This window comes from Barbus barbus, assembly GCF_936440315.1.
Source record: "Barbus barbus genome assembly, chromosome: 37".
NCBI classification, from domain to species: domain Eukaryota; kingdom Metazoa; phylum Chordata; class Actinopteri; order Cypriniformes; family Cyprinidae; genus Barbus; species Barbus barbus.
The window spans coordinates 6996844-7012583 of NC_136715.1; the positions used below are offsets into that span (position 1 = coordinate 6996844).

The 15740-nt window shown below is 35.6% G+C and overlaps 1 protein-coding gene across 2 annotated transcripts in view; it reads left to right on the forward strand.

The window, feature by feature from the left end:
* The first annotated feature begins 14835 nt into the window (after positions 1-14835).
* The window catches only part of LOC306856815 (semaphorin-3F-like), a 66913-nt gene continuing 66008 nt past the window's right edge, over positions 14836-15740 (forward strand). The window contains exon 1 of one of the 2 annotated variants that reach the window (XM_079396295.1): positions 14836-15175. The gene's annotated coding sequence lies outside the window, so the exon portion shown is untranslated. The remainder of the gene's footprint in view (positions 15176-15740) is intronic. The other variant, XM_079396296.1, reaches the window with a different exon arrangement.

Sequence of the window (15740 nt, forward strand, 5' to 3'; positions counted from 1 at the left end):
GGCTTTCTCCAGTGAAAAAGTTGTCTCATTTGAATCAAGAGAGAAATATGCACAGATCAAATACTCTTTATAATGAAAACAGTCCTAAACAAATATGTTGGTGGATTTTGATTATTATTTTTTTTTCGCTTTACATGTACATTTTTGACTGAAAAATACTGATAAAACCATTGAGATGGTTTTATGGAATCAAAACATTTTTTATTGAAGGAAATTTTATCCTCAAACACAGTCATGCGGGCCAAAAATGATCAGCGCCCCCTATTTTCAATGATGTGGTATTTTCTTCTGACATTCCAGTAATTGTCCATGTGAACTAATTGTTTTCAGATTTAGTTTGATATTTTTATATTTTTAAAAATATTTGCTAACCCCAGAGTGGTATATTCGAGGGGTGAGAACCAGAAGGGCGTAAGTGACATTTTACCAACTTTACAGAAGAGCCAAAACAAAACTTTTACCATAGTTTGATCTGACTTTGGGTGCTGATTTCAATTGTTTATAATACAAATTTGTACACTCATGGATGGCAGTACTTTTTTCAGTAGAAAGAGCTCATTAAGAGCTTTCATTTGATGTATATAGCTTCATTTCACCTTCATCTTTCTTCATCTTACGCCCTTCTGGTTCTCACCCCTCGATATATATACATGTTTTTTTAAATGTGGCTTCAAATTTGCTTCTCACTGGCTTTGACAGGCTGACTGTTGCCTGTTCCATGATCTAACACCTGAACAGTGCCCAAGAAAAGTGATGGCTGATTTGGATACCAGTGTGAGCAAGTCTTGACCTGGTTTATAACATCCTGAATGCAATACACTGGGGTGTGTGTCTTGGGTTTGAGGGGAATCATGCTGGCTAATTTCCTGGCAGCAGCACCGGTGGATAGTATGTCTGTGAGGGAAAAGTGAAAATTAAAAACATCCACAGTGCTTTCTAATTCTGCCACTGCTGCTTTAACTCTCTCTCTCTCTCTCTCTGTATGTGCCCTTTTAGCCAAACGCCACTCACATGATATCAGTAATACTGTATTTAGGCCACTTTTTATAGAAGCAGGTTTAACAATGCATATATTTATATACTCAGATACTAAAACACTGAAGGGCCCAGACATGCATCTTTCCACTCCCTCCAGCACTATGGCAGAACTTGCAATCATTCTCTTTAAGTATTCTGACTAAAACTCTGTCTTGCTTCGACAACTTTCCTGTGTTTTCAGATATCCTTCCTGCCCCAGGCTGATTTTGAGGTAATTATATTTCACCAGTTTTCACCTTGAAGTTGCAAAAAGTTTAGAAGTTTTTTTTTTTTTTTTTTTTTTGAAGACTTTTGAAGAGGCTGAGGAGTTTTAGATTTGGAGACCTGGAGCCTTATTTATAAACATATGTATAGTTATCCTTAAACCTTTAAAGCCAGACAATTGAAATGATAGTCTGAAAAATCCTTTTTTTAATTTTTATAAGTGGAACAGTTTATTAAACTTGTTGAGAATTTAATTAATCAGGCTTTCATAGTTCATATAGTTTAATACAGTAAATATGGCGTTCATACTCAAAGAGGAAAAAAAAACCCATCTCAGCTATTATTGATATTATAAAAACTGTGGATTTATAGTTTGAATATGCTTCTACATATAAAAACATTTTCACCTCAAGTTCTGTTTTTATAAATCCTAATTTGTTAGTTTATTTTATCAAATCCATTGCATTTAGGATCAAATCGTACATTTGTTTTATGAAGAATTTCCCAGATCTATATAAAAGCTTGCAAAATCGGTGTGAAATTATATTATGTCATTACCAGCATGAGGTGCAGCCCAACATCACAGGAAGTGACAAAGCAGGGAAGTTGCGTGAATGTGGATCTGACCAGGCACTTTTAGAGGAAGTGGGTGGTTTCAGGAAGCCACTTTATAATAGTTAATGTTTCCTGCGTGAATACTGTTTCCAAGTTTTCTTTTTCTTTTTTGTTTAAAACTGAAGTGAACTCTATATAATAACACTTAATAATATGAGGTTAGTATGAAGGTGAAACTATAAAGGATGAAGTATTAAAATAGTTTTAATTTTAGAAATAAAAATATTTTATTAGATTTTTTTTCATGAAAATACATCATTGTATTGCTGTATATAACATAATATAAATTAATGATCATAATTTAATTTACAAGATTTTACTGCAAAAGCCCACAACCATTCAAAATTTTGAGGTTGGTAAGTTTTTTTTTTTTAACGTTTTTGAAAGAAGTCTCTTATGCTCACCAAGGCTGCATTTATTTGCTCAAAAATAAAGTAAAAACAGTAATATTATGAGATGATATGACAATTTCCAAATAATTGTTTTCTCTTTGAATGCATTCTAAAATGTAATTTATTCTCCTGTGATGGTAAAGCTGAATTCTTAGCAGTTTTCTACATGAAAATTGTGTCAATCTAATCAATCTAATGCTGCTCGAGAAACATTTCTGACTATTATCAGTGTAGAAAAATGTTGTGTTATTTATATGAAAAAAATTATCTTACTTACTCCAAACTGTTGGATAGTAGTATGTCAGTCATATATATTTGGTTGCTTATCTATTGCTCTGTTTTTTGTTTTTAAATCTTTTTGTATTTATATTTCTTTTATTGCATTAATGATTTTCTCTATACTTATATGTATCTACATTTATTATTACTTTATCAATATTCCAGTACTTTAGTACAGACACATATAGAGATAATATAAGGTGGAATTGGAGTGCTCAATATGGCGGCTGTAGGAATGCCCTGCTTTTTAGTTAAAAGAGTGGTATATCCCGATTTGAGCTAAAGAAGCAAATTTTATTATGCCAGTTGTCAGATTACATTTGTGGTTTAACATGTTATTAAAATGTAAGCGTAGCCAACAGTCTTGGATATTTCAGTCTTTTTTCATTCAAGTAGATAGCAGCTGTACTTATTTGACTAGAAAATAGCTGCCTGGGGACATTGCCAAGATGGCCGCTGAGTGAACTGGCTTGCCTTAAAGGGACATTGGCATCTCATTAAAGTGGAGGAATAATGTAGGTTGGTTTCTTTCTCTTATTCTTTGGCTAAAGCATCAGATAAGTATAAATCCCAGTATTACTGACAACATCATTAAACATCATTAAAAGTAGCAATGATATTTATGACTAACATTCTGAGCAAGGAAATTCTGGCACATTTATGAGATGAAACTGAAGGTAATTTTCTTGCAGACCTATATATGAGCTCTTGTGCTGCAGGTCTGAATGCTCCCACAATGCTCTTCATCCACATATACTGCATGATCTCAGTAATGTCTTTAAATAAATATTTCCAATTTCAAAATGATTTGAGCCAAAGGTTGTATAAATTGATTTAGGGAATTAATATTCCGTTGCTTCTTGCACATTTTGCAACACTTTTAAAGTGAAATGAGTTGCACTAAAAGCACATTCAGTTTGATCCAAAACAGATGAATCAATGTGAATCGGACAATGATATTCCACACCACGGCAGTTCAGAAATGACATGTCTGGTGATTGGTGCTGAATGGTTAATGCTCTGTTGCGTTTGAAAATAATGTAGCACTTACACTAAACCCATCCCTAAACCGATAGTGATAAACTAAACTGATAGTGTTAACAAAAGCAAACATGAGATGATAATGCAATCATGCCATTTTAGTTCATGACTCAGGTCGCAGACCTTTTCTTCGCAAATGCAACACTGTACCAGGTGGGCTACCAAGCAAGTTTACAATACCAGAAAAGTCAATATATACTAGTTTACAATTCATATGCTGTGGTAAAAGTATATTAACAATGTGTTTTGCAAGAGACTGTGTGAAAATAAGTCTTTATTAATCAATAATCTGCCCATTTAATAATTATTTGTGTAAAAGGGAATAAAAATTGAAGGGGTTTGCTGCACTAGTGTTCATTTCAGCTGCAAACTGCAGTGAGTTGTATGCAAAACTGTAGAGTGAGGCAAGTTTTGCCAGTGAACCTAGGTTAGAATAAAAGCGGCTGCCAAATGCATAAATGAAATATACTGGTGGCTTTTTGAGGTTTTAAGATATGTGCATTGCTTTGAGCACTGCAACCCAAGACAGTAATGAAGGCATTTAACATTCTGCATGATGCTGTGTTTCTCTGTTTCGTGTTTTTTCCTCCGCTGTGGCTTGCCTTAATGCTTTAGTAGTGCTTTATGTGAAACAGCTCTGTTATGGAGATTTTATTGCTTGCAGGAGTTTGGGTTTTCTCCCCAACATAGTCCAAGTCTTTGTATTCCAGGGTGTCCCACCATTGTTCTGGGTGTGGTAGGTGAAAGAAAAAAACAACAGACATCCAATCATCCTCTAATCTAATCATCCTCATTTTTGCATTGACAAGCATGATGTCATAGCATTTAGATGGCCTTAAATTCACAAAAGAACTCTGTTTTGTACTCGATCAAGCGTAGATAAGACTATTTCAAAACCTAAAACACTGAGATCATTGTTTTCTTCATTCAGACTCTTCTAATTGCGCATGCTTAATTATGCAGTTTAACAAGCCGTCTATGCCATACATCACTTGAAGTATTCTATAAAAACATATTTTTGTGTTCTATAAACACATGCAATGTTGTCTGCCTTTTTCATTGTTTGTGGTTCTTTATGATGAAGTATTTATATGATTTTTACAATGGCAGTTATGCTGGGAGGTTTGGCGCATTGAAAAAGTGCCAGTCATTATTTTTAATTGAGATTGGCAAGATTTTATTATTTGCATTAGCATTAGCACTGGCATACACACACAAGAACATGTCGCTTTGCCTTTGATGTTGATGTTCTGGTAGCAGGGAGGAAGGCCAACAGCTGAAACGCCATTGAGATAAACTATTAAAAAGCACAAACTCTGTAATAGCATGAGCCTTTCCTCCCTACTGGATCTTGCCACACACGCTGTATCCTTAGGAAGTAGGCACACGCTGTGCCCACCAAGGTTACTGCACAATAGACAGCATTCCTCTTCCTCTTTGAGTATAATGTGAGCTTTTTATATTTTATTTTATGTTATGTTATTTTATTTTAATATTATTTAATTTTTATTTTATTTTATTTTTCCAGGTAAATCCATATCCTTTTTCTTGCAAATCTGTGTAATGAGGCAACTCATTTATTTCAACACAACCTCTCCATCTCGCAAAGCATGTCCTTTTACTTTCAAATGTGCTTTCATTTTTCTTGCTTACGATGACTGCTGACTCTATAATTGCAAGCTTTATCAGGATCAAGTATAATTTGATTTGACCCTCATGATGTGATATTTCAGTTGTGGTTGATCTCTGTTTGTTTACTCTTTAGATGATGGAGATACTACAGATGAAGTACACTGTTTAACATGTCACCGCACGACACGACATCCTCCACCCATTTTAAGATCTCTCTGGTGAGATTGTTGCAACTTCGATTAAAAATGGAGATGGATCATTCTTCTAATGGGAGTTTGGGAGGAGTGCGTAATGATGCTTATAATGGCAACAGTCATAAAGAAAATAGCATGTACACGGCTACTTACCTCACTTCTTCCATGAATTCATCCAGCATAAACTCTCCACCTTAAATCTACATTTTCTTAATTTTCTTTAATGAGTGTGCTCATTAAAGATTGTAATGTTCAAAGGATTTCACTGTTGTAAGTTTAAACCCCTCAAGGATTGATTCATCAGTCGTGCCCTTAGGCATGACCTCAGGTTACTTCAGGAGGGTTGATCCGGCAATACGTTATATAATAATTATTTATTCATTTATAAATATATACAATGACGGCCAAATTAAAAAAATAACAAAATTGTCTTATGCTCACCAAGGCTGCATTTATTTGACCAAAAATACAGTAAAACTAATTATATAAAATAATAAATCAAATGGCTAACTTTCCATAGCGATGTGCAGAGAATGTTGAACTTGAGTCATTTTAGCCTCTGCAGTTCAGAAAAACAAGCTAAACCTGGTTATCCTTTCCCGGATGGCTTAAATGTTATAAACACTTGAACTGAAGCCTGAAAGTGTTTTGATAGGAATTTTCTTTGTGTATCCTGGGCCAAATTTACAAAAATGCTTGGTTTGTTTTACATTGACTTGCATTCACGGTTTCTCGACAAAGTTGTGTAAAACTTATACATTCAAACGTATGCATTCAATCTTGACAACTTGATTAAAATGATAGCTGAAAGAGAGAGAGATAATTAATATTAATATTCAGTTATGAACATCACTCACCCAATCACATTTTATAAATAATATATTAAAAAGTTGTTTTTGCTTTTAAAACAAGTTTGACTGATATATATATATTTGGCTGATTTTTCACTCTTTAAACCTTCACCCAGTTCCCTCTGGTTTTCATTCAGACCATCCAATCAGCATCTCCATTCACCCCTATCGGTCAAAATTACTAGCATTTCATTATACTTCTGCCCTTCACTCACTTCATCATTCTTTTGCACTTTAAACAGTCATTTTTATGGTCAACAGTGAGATGACAGAATATTTTTTTTCATCCTGTGGGCAGAGCATGTGCCCACAAACCAAACCTGTGCCTCCCTTGGACCGAACCCAAACCCTGACGCATAAATGAATCATAACATAACCCTCCTATGATTTATGCATGCATTTGCCTCTGTTTGTCAAGGTTGTTCCATTTGCACTGAATTAACTCAGTGTTTGAACTTGGTCGGATGGGCTTGTTTTTTTTTCGCACCCCCCAACTCACCCCAACCCAAACGTGTTTGTTCCCACAGAACAAGCCAGGATGAGGTCTGGACTGGTCTGAAATACACTACAGAGAACTGTTGAATTAGCAATGCAGCAGAGACCTCTGGTTTGTGGTTTTATTCAATTAAGATGTATTTAATGAAGGCATTTTTAAACATTGATTCTGTGTGGTGGAGGATGAAAGTGTAGTTTTACATTTGAATCTGTGAGTGAGCGAACTGGCACACACACACACACACACTCGGCAATGGCTCTTTTCCAGCACCCTCGAGAGCGTGGTCTGTTTGTGCTGGTCTGTGGACAGCGGATTCAACCTCTTCCTTCCACATATAATGGGTAAAAAGTGTAAGGAAACTAGTAAAAGAGAAGGGAGAGGGAGAGACACCGTCTAGACTACTAGATCCTTCAACGGTTTCCAATTATTTGGCACAATTGTCAGTCATAGTACAAGCTCTTAAATTGTATTCTTCAGTTATTTAATACAGATTGTGGCTAAGCTTTTGGGCTGGCAGCCAAAACCTGTTTGATCCTCACGATTCTTTGTGTCCTTGATTCAGATATATGTATTAGTGTGTTGAAATACTAGTAATTTTGACTGATTGTGGTGAACGGAGATTCTTTCAGGATAATCTGAATGAAAACCTGAGGACACCAAACTAGGTGTTCTTTATCTAAATCTGATGTCTGATTGGATTATTCAATGTCCAAAGCAGAATATTGATGTAGCTATATTAATTGATATTAATACATTCAATAAGTTGTTGAAAATGTAAACAGCCTTCAGCTAATGCACTCTCTCTCTATTATTATTATGTTTATTATTGTGTACTACTTCTTCTACTACTGCTAATCAATGCTATTAATACAATTAAAAGCTTCTGAGAATTCAATACAATTGCCAAAAATGGACAACTTTAACTATAGCTCAAACAAATCCACTGAGCTCAGCCTTAAGAATGGGACAAGCACACGAGGGATGAATTTTTATTTTATTTTTATCTTTTATTCAAATAAGTTTGAGTACATTATATACAAATGATAAACTGCTGAAACCCTTTTCCCCCTCACTCTTGAAGGTCCAACACATTTTATGTCCTTGCCCTGTATACAGGACCTCAGTGATGGTGACTCATAATATTTCATTCTGCCAAAGCAGAACGGCCTCAATAAAACTTCACTTCTTATTTTGAAAGTTGACAAAGAAAGTTTGACCGTAGATGACTCTCATATAAAACCTGTTTTCACAGCTGCAGAAAGAAAATGAGACAAAAAAAATCAGAACTTTGGGAAAGATGTATAAACTCTACTTTGAGTTATTTGGAGCAGAGTGTTTGAGCGGAGATGAAGACCTGTGAATGCTCAAGGTGAGAGGCAGAGGAGAGAACTTTTCTCATATATATGCTAATGAGAGAGACGGGACATCAGCTCTACCGCTGGCTTGTCAGGAGGCGTTTTTTTATGTCATATCTTGTCACAGCATAAGGTTTCTATTGAGGCTGTGAGATTACTACATGTTCTCTCATTAATTCAACCATTTAATCTGTCGTACTGTTTGAGGGTGTGTTGTATGTGTGCTGTACGTATGGGAAAGTTCTAGAGTGTGTGTCCATCGCTGAAGAATACTTACACTGTAGTTTGCTTTGATTATGTTCCATAAAGAATTTTGGAGCTCACAGGGTGCAGCGGCATTCAGAATTGAGTTGGAAACAGCTTTTAAATTCCTGGATTTAAACTGAATTTGAATTAAGGTAGCAAACAGGATGCAGAATTAGAAGTCAGATTTGGAAAAAAAGATGGTAAAATGATTAGACTAATTTTAAACAATCTTTGTATGTTCATTTGCAAGTTTGCCAACCTTTGAAATTTGAAGTTTTATAGATAGATAGATAGATAGTTGCTCTGATGAAGTATATTATAATATTGTTTGTCAGCACTTGATTTTTATTTTCAGAGGTTAAATTGTTTTAACATCACTTTCTCAGCAGCTTTGCTGATGCTCAGAGACAAAAGCTGTTCTTTTCCAGCCATATTCATTGTTGTGATAGGACGTTAGCATTGACTTAAAAGCTTTGCATTAAGAAGCCAAGAGAGCTTTCGTGAGCTTCCATCCTCGTATAAGTAAGGGAACTGCTGCAGGTGACTGAGTTTTATGTTGAGTCTCCAGAAAACAGGTATTCCCCAGAGAAAATCCCTGAGAGTGGTGCTTATATCAAGGTGCCCTTGAGCAAGGCACCGAACCCCCAACTGCTCCCCGGGCGCCGCAGCATAAATGGCTGCCCACTGCTCCGGGTGTGTGTTCACGGTGTGTGTGTGTTCACTGCTGTGTGTGTGTGCACGTTGGATGGGTTAAATGCAGAGCACGAATTCCGAGTATGGGTCACCAAACTTGGCAGTATGTCACTTCACTTATTTCCAAATGTTAATAGCACTAATGCCTCCTGAGTGATTCAAATGGCTGATGTGATATGTCTTCTTTGATTGGGTACAAATAGAGTCCTATTCAACAGAACCTCTTAAGCTCTGAGACAGGAGTGACACTTTAACCTCCACGAACTGAAAAAGAGTAGAGGACGGTTTCCAAATCTCCTGGCACCTGAGGGAAACCAGTACAGGAGACTAATCAGGACCATTAGCATCGAGACGGGCCCGACCAAATGGTGCAAGGAACAATCGCTGCTTTTTACAGTGCTTTAGTGAAAGGGGAATGAGGTTGTATCAGGCTGGACAGGAATAGAGATCTTTTGTCTGTTTTTGAAGAGCACTCTTTTTGAAGGGCATCTTCAGAGTGAGAGGAGAAAATGAGGCTGTTTGCTCCAAAGGTAAGTTTATTCAAAGATTGCTGTATAAAGGTTTCAGTGCCAGCAGTCAACTGAGGATCTTTGAGCTGAGCACCAAATATATAAAAAAAAAAACTCAGGTCACACTTTATTTTAAGGTCCAATTCCTGCTATTATCAAACCATTAACTAATAATTTAGCCTCAATAAACTCATAATTTGCTGCTTATTAATAGTTAGTTAGCTAGTTGTCAAGTTTAGGTATTTGGTAGGATTAAGGATGTGAAATATGGTCATGCAGAATATGTGCTTTATATAAATAGTCGATATGTTAATAATAGGCATGCTAATAAGCAACTAGTTAATATAGTGAGAAAACTAAATTAAACTAAAGTGTTATCAAAACTCACCACAAAAGGTGTCCAAACAACTTCAGTGCTATTTTTTAAGTCTTTTATAAATCTTTATCATATTCAGTATGATCTTGCTAGAACCACTGATATTTGAAAATTGACCTGCTCTATTATATATTGATGTGCCACATTTGAATGTATGTAAACACAAATATAAGAAATTAAGGAGATATTTATCAAAGAAGAAGAAGAATAGTAAAATTAATAAAGAAAACATTTTGTTGAATTTTGCACACAATACTTATTGTTTTTAAAGAAAGAATGAAAAAAATACTTACATTCAGCAAGGATGCAACTGTCAACATTGATAATAATAAAAAATGTTTCTTGAGCATCAAATCAGTATATTAGAATGATTTCTGAAGGATCATGTGACACTGGCAACTGTAATAATGGGTGTGTCAATTCAGCTTTTCAATCAATTCATTTTAAATTGTGATATTTCACAATATTACTGTTTTTACTGTATTTTTGATTAAATAAATGCAGCGTTGGTGAGCTTAAGAGATTTTACTTTTTCAAAAACATTTTAAAAAATCTTACCGACCCCAAATTTTTAATGATATTGAGTCATGTGGACTATTTTCATTGTTATTTTAGAATACTTTCTGAAATACGTCTGCATATCATACAGGTTTGTAACAATGTGAAAGTGAGTAAATGATGACAGAATTATTCCCTGAGTAAAAAGTATTTAATAAAGCTAATTCTTTTAAATAATTCCTAATTTAAAATAATTCTGAATTCATTTTTTTTTTTTTTTTAATATTGTAAAGTCAATGTAGAATAAAAAATTAATTATTTACAGTATTTATGAACTTATGTTTAGTTGAAAAAACAAACACAAACTTAACGTTTTGTCAGATATCCTACGGGGACATTTTTCAGCTAATGACACATACACATCCTATTAACATAAAATCGTAGAACTAAAGGGCCCACAGTTTCCTACACACACCTCCGCTGTGGGAAAGGTGTCGGGTTATTGACCCCTGAGGTAATCACAATTTTGAACACTTGTGACTAAAGTGCCTGCACCCTTCATTATCACCCACAGTTCACAGATACACACATGTACAATAACACCTGAAGCCTCAGGACTTTACTGCACCACAGGAACGCAGGCCTATTATTTCTGTTGCACAAGGTACCTCAGCATGAGCTCGTCAAACGTTCGACTAATATTTCTGCAGCCGTATTAGGGGTCGAGCCCTCGAGGGAAGGTTCGATGTCAATACAGCAAAGCGGATAAAAGACAATAGCATGCTGGAAACAAGTTCACGGGCTCACTCAGGCTCCAGATCCAGTCTTGACATCTGAAATGCCTTTTATTTCCACATAAAGGACGGGGTGAAGGCTTCTGAGACAGTTGTGAAGACCTGCCTCCTCCAGAAGCCCCTCTCTGTCCCACGCTGAAAAGATAAGTTGTCGAAGTTGTCAGAATTCGCCTGGAGGGAGACAAAGTCAGGCTGCTTTCATTTACAGACATCTTCCATTTGACCTCTGCCAAGTCGTCTTTGAAAACAGTTTTATTGCAGGTCGGCGCGAGACAGGAGGGAGGGATGAATGCTTCGGTGGTGCTGAAAAGGACAGATTCCCATTCATTCTCCGGTTCTGTCCATTTAACCTCCTCAGCCCGAGCCCAATCTCACCGGCAGGCTGCATTGTGACTGTAATGTGAATTTTGTGGGCGAATGTAGATTAAATAGGAGGCTAATAAAGAATGTGAGCGACAGAAGTGCAGCAATGCGAAGCCTGGAATTAGCTTTTTCAATTATTTATTATCTTATTTAACAATAGCAAATGACTTTTCATTTGTCGAAGGTTTTGAAATAACTTCATGATGTGAGAGACAAAGATGTCTGTAAACTGACTGCTACAGAACACGTCTTCAATCATGTTAATGTCCCACTTTTTTCTGACCATCCTATAGATTCTGCTGACCAAAAAGGAAGTGGTTCTATTCAAAGAGTTTGCAGGACTATGGGAAATTTACTACTTTTCTTTGTTGAAAATGTTACACTAATATATAGCTTTGATCACAGGAATAAATTACATTTTAAAATCTATACAAATAGAAAGCAGTTATTTTAAATAGTGAAAATATTTCACAATATTTCTGCTTTTGCTGTATTTTGGATCAACTAAATGCAGGCTTGGTGAGCAGAAGAGAATTCTTTAAAAACAAAACATTAAAACCGTTCAAAACTTTGGCTGGTAGTGTATGTGTTACGGTTCTGTGGTTGTAGACAAAGAGCGCTCGACGAAGGCTTAATGAAACAGGAATCTTTTAATAAGCTTCAACACACTAACACCATTAGACAACATTAAGCTGAGACAAAGACTAAGGGAGAACTGAGGAGTTATAAAGGAAAAGGAACAAAGGAGCAAACAAGATAATTAATGCAAAACAGGTGACTAGGATAATTAACAAAGCTAGGACAGGAAATGCCAAATAAGGACAAAACGGAACAAAATGGAAACCGACACGTGACAGTATGTATATATATATATATATATATATATACTTTTGGAGGGCACTGTATATATATATATATATATATATATATATATATATATATATATATATATATGTATATACAGTGCCCTCCAAAAGTATTGGAACAGTAAAGACAAAATTGCTCTGTTGGCTGTGGAGTCAAGACATATACAAATATGATTAAAAGATGAATATGAAACAAAACTACAGAATGTCACATTTTATTATTGGGTGATTCAACACATAGATGTTTTACCAGCTAAGTTCAGCACTTTTAGTGTTTCATCCCTCTATCTGATGTGAGCATAAGTATTGGAACAGTTGCCTCACAGGTCTTTCTAAGTGATCAGCTGTGTCCTGTTGCATTAATTCTTCAGATATTAAAAGCAGGGAATGTGTCGTATCAGTTATATCCATAACTTCTGCATTCTGAATCTTGCATTCGATGATGACACACACAAACCAGGATGAAGATGAGGGAGTTGACTTTGAGAGAAAAGCAAGCAATTTGAATGCTAAAAGAAAAGAGGAAGTCAGTTAGAGCTCTAGCAAAAACAAAGGGCATGGAGAAATCAAGAGTTTGGAAACCACCAGTGACACCAGCAACCAACAATGATCTGATATAAATCAAATAAATGGTGTTCTACTGAACTTTATATTGATCAAAGAACCTGAGAAAATATATCATAGCTTCCATAAAACTATTAAGCAGCCCAACTGTTTTCAACATTGCTAAAAATGTTTTTAAGCAGCATATTAAAGTGAAGGATCCTGTGACACTGAAAAGTAATGACTGTTAAAAATGACATTTTAAATATATTCAAATAGAAAACTTAAGCAGAAACGTTCATGCTTAAGCAGAAGAAGAAGAAAAAAAGGAAAGGAAAGATACATACCACAAAATCCCTCCTGATTTCTCCCAGAGGTTTTCCCAAGCATGCACGTAGGTTCAACACTCTCTATATCAAGTAGTTTGAATGCTGTAGTGGCACCATGTTGCTATCACCTTAAATGAGAGAGACACACACAGTCATTTTGAATAGATGAAAGTCGTTAAGTTATGTCACTGCATGTCTTACATCAATGAGAGTGAAACTCATGTCTTTGAAAGACTATGAGAAAGAAGACGAGTTGCATGCTGATATTGTCTGTAAATCTTGCGCAGGTAGTTTTTCAGGCATCGGTATGCCTTTTATCTAAAATCCTGTGTCATGTATTAACATGTAAAACATTTACTCCCTAATACAAGAATGTGTTTCTGCTTATAGGCTGAGCTGAAGGGACCTGAATATGTGTGTGTGTGGTGTGCAAACGGTCGTGAGGCTCTCTGACTGTAATTGCATTGCTTAGTTTGCGTTTCAAAGCAAAGATATGTTTGAAAAAAGCAGCAGAACTGGATGTGATTATTCCAGTGTCAACAAAATTGATTTTCAAAGTTCTTAGAGTTGCAGACCTTGAAGGGAAATCGCTAATCTAAAAAAAAAAAAACTCAATTGCACAATGCTCTCATGTTCTGAATTGTAAACAAATAAAATATAAATAGATCAATAGATAGTTGAATAGATATACAGTATTTTACAATAAATATGTTTATATAGAGAGAGATTGTTGCTGGGGCTTTATGCTGGTGAATAGGCTTTTCTCTGGGTTGTTTTACTTTTGAAAGTTCTGTATTGACACATACCTTCATGTCTTGGCTACGAAAGGCTATTGAACATTTCCACCACTATTTGTCAAGGGAAAAAATATATATTTTTCACAAAAATCAAATGGCCTAATATTTGTCTCAACATTTTGAAGAAAAAAGTGAAAACACACAAACAAAATGAAACAAAAAATTTATGAAATCAAGAAAATTTTGTCCAGAAAATATTGTGATAAAATAAATATCTAAATAATACATACATGCACACAAACCGTGATAACTTGCCCCAAGCCTATTATTATATTACAAATATATTCCTGTCTTTAGGACACAATTCAGCCTTTAGATAACTCTTGTTTAAATGTTAGCTAGTGTGGTTTTATTGTGTTATTCAACAGCAAATATGCAAAATAACGCATTTGAGTGGGTTATGAACTAGATATATACACCACAGCCTACACAATTACACTATATTGTAAAAATAAGTGCACAAATATTGCGTTCCAGACAGTAATTGCACATATGTAAGTTCTAGTGAATTCTTACTGAGTTTACTCCACCTAATGAAACATGAATGTAATCGCATTCACAGTGTTCCCCAGAGGTCCGCTTGGCCGTAAACTAAAGTGCGTTGAAGATAATCACAGCAGCTCGTGCAGGGGAAGGGGGCGGAGCTCCAAGGTAAAGTCCCCACCCAGTGGGCGTGCCGTATGCAAATGAGCGACAATGCATCCACCTGCCAAGCTGTTTGGGCAGCATTTGAGGCGAGCGAATGAGTGCGGGCAGAAGTGCGCTTGTGTTTGGAGATATTCAGACGGATAGTCACGGCGCTGAAGCAGTTCACGGAGTTGTCAGGTGGCTTTACGCTTCTTAGCTCGATATCAAACGGGATTTTACAACAACTGTTCCAGATGAACACTATAATAGAGAAGAAGCAGCACACCGCGCTCAGGTGTTCAAAGAGATAAAGACTGTACCTCACTATACCTGCAGGACCTGAGGCATACGAACATAAACCAGAACTCACAGACCTTTACTGGATTCACTCTTTGAGTTGAGCTCAAAGTTCCTTCTGGGCAGTTTAGAGTAAGCAGGTAAACATGCGTTTCCATTTATTAACACTATCTTAGTATTATTTTAATACCAATTTTGTTATTAATATTATTTTATTTTGTTTTTTTTTATATTGTTATTATTATTGTTGTTGTTTTTGTTATAAGCCACAATTAAACATTAAGATTTGAAAGATTTTTCAATGCAACTTTTGATTTTCCAACTCAGTTGGCTCTTCAGTGAGTCCAAGCTCCTATAATAATTATTTCCCTATATAATATTCAGTATTGGCAAATTTTAATTTTTTCCCCTCGTTATGTAAAATGTAATTTCTTGAATTTATTGATGTAATTGTTGTAAAAGTCAAACCACAGGACTCAAAAACTGCTTTACATTTCATGTCAATGTTGATTAGATTGAGTAACACATTCTCTGAACTTGCATTACCCACAACAGCTCATAATATCCCAGTATGCACACTAAATAACCTTATAATTATTTGTATTATCACTTATTTCTACTCTCCACTGCGAGACCAAGCTGCTTTACTTCGCACAGCTCCTTTCTTGCTGTTTTTTTTCTGTCACAAGTTAACCATACACTGAG